The 2,023-nt window shown below is 40.4% G+C and overlaps 1 non-coding gene across 1 annotated transcript; it reads left to right on the forward strand.

Moving 5' to 3' along the window:
- Positions 1-1,142: 1,142 nt before the first annotated feature.
- TRNAQ-UUG (transfer RNA glutamine (anticodon UUG)) lies at positions 1,143-1,227 on the forward strand. The gene has a single exon. It is a non-coding gene; the product is annotated as a tRNA-Gln (tRNA).
- Positions 1,228-2,023: the final 796 nt, after the last annotated feature.

Genomic DNA, 2,023 nt, shown 5'->3' on the forward strand with positions numbered 1-2,023 from the left:
CAGTCGGTTGAGCGTCTGACTTCTGCTCAGGTCATGATCTCACAGTTTGTGAGTTCAAGCCTCACATCAGGCTCTGTGCTGACAACTCAAAGCCTGGAGCCCGCTTCGGATTCTGTGTCTCCTTGTCTCTCTGCCCCTCCTCCACCCTCTCTCTCTCTCTCTCTCTCTCAAAAATTAATAAACATTAAAAAAATCTTAAGAAAAAGAATTGTCCTTTCAAAATTATAAGGTGGTTTTTTTTGTTTGTTTTTTGTGGTTTTTTTTTTTTTTTTTTTGGAACTCTTGTCCAGACCTCGAGTTCAATCCCAGTCTTAGCATCTGACCTATTTATTTAACTCCTTTCAAAGCATTTGTGCTCAACTTTTCTCTCTTTACGTTTATCAAAAAAGTAAAGTTATAATCTCAGCCATTTGTTACTTAAAAAATAAATTTGTTAATTGTAATTAAAATCACTCGTTGCAATGATTACACCATATTAAAGCAAGGGTGCTAGGAACACCACTGACAAATGGTTAGGATCTCTTTGAACACATCTTTCTTATGCCACAGCTACAGAGGAGCTCTCTCCTATAGTTCAGCTGAGCCTGGGGTCCATACTTATGTGCTCTGAGGCTGAGCTGACCTAGAGATCTCTATCTCTGATCTCAGTACCTTCAGTGGTCCCTACTTTGGACAATGTTTGATTGAAGTACACTTGGAAGGCTGATACTCAAGATGATCCCAACAATTTATTTATTTTTTGATCACACTAGGTCTGTGACATGATCACTCTTCCACCCTCAAAGCAGCCGCAGTAATGTAGCCAGCTACTGACTGGGTTTTAGCTAGTAGGAAAGGTTTGGTGTGGACAGCCACTACTTAGTGTTCAGTTACAACCAATGACCATGGTGTGAGGGAAAGACTAAAGGTTAATCCACACAAGAATACAGTCTAGTGAAAAGCTCGGCCTAGTTTACCTTCTGCTGAGACTTCATTCTGCCAACTGGGCCTGAAAACCAGGGACTGCTTTTCTGGTTATAAGGTTTCACTCTTAGGAAAGAAGGAGTCCTGCCATCTCAGGAGCATTAGTTTCTCTGTGTGTGTGAACATAGGTATGGGTGTGCTAGATATTGAAATTAAGATTTCCAGTCTGTTGTCTTGGCGCCTGGGTGGCTCAGTCGGTTGAGCATCTGACTTTGGCTCAGGTCATGATCTCACGGTTTGTGGGTTCGAGCCCCACGTCGGGCTCTGTGTTGAATGCTTGCTCAGAGCCCGGAGACTGCTTCGGATTCTGTGTCTCCTTCTCTTTCTGCCCTTCCTTTGCTCGCGCTCTGTCTCTGTCTCTCAAAAGCAAATAAAATGTAAAATAAATTTTTAAAAAAGGCTTCTAGTCTGTTGAGCATAGTCCTTAGTTATTATTATTTTTTTCTTCTTAAGATTCCTGTTTAACCATTCCATATTCTTTCTCAAGAAGTTCTTTTCTTTCTTTCTTTCTTTCTTTCTTTCTTTCTTCTTTCTTTCTTTCTTTTTCTTTTAATTGCAGGGCATTGGCTTATCCTTTGAATGACATGGAATTATGGTTTTTATGTATCCTTTATGACTTCTCTTCCATTCTGGAGTTTTGCATATTTCCTGGAGGATTTTGCTAGTATGAGAAATGATAAAACCAGCTGCAATGATAGATTATGGACATCCCCCAATGCAGACCTTGAAAGCTGATATCATTAAACATGGATTACTATCTATTAAGTATTTGACTTGGTCAAGGGTATTTTATAACAAATATATACCTCTAGGTTTGGATTCTGCAGTTTTAACACATCCTTCTCTTGCGTCAACTTTAATTTTTATTCATTTGGCCTATTGAAGTATATGTACAGGAAAATGGCTCCCCATGTCTAGTGGGCTGAGTCCAGGCAGACTTCCTGCAACAGGTTGCATTTGAGATGTTCTGTGGTAGGAGGCTGAGATAGTTTGGCAGAAGAAGGGGGGAGTTTAGACTTTCTGCTCTGGGATAGACCCCTATCTCCTTTCCACTGTGTTG

The sequence above is a fragment of the Panthera uncia genome, chromosome D1, assembly GCF_023721935.1.
Source record: "Panthera uncia isolate 11264 chromosome D1, Puncia_PCG_1.0, whole genome shotgun sequence".
Lineage (NCBI taxonomy): Eukaryota > Metazoa > Chordata > Mammalia > Carnivora > Felidae > Panthera > Panthera uncia.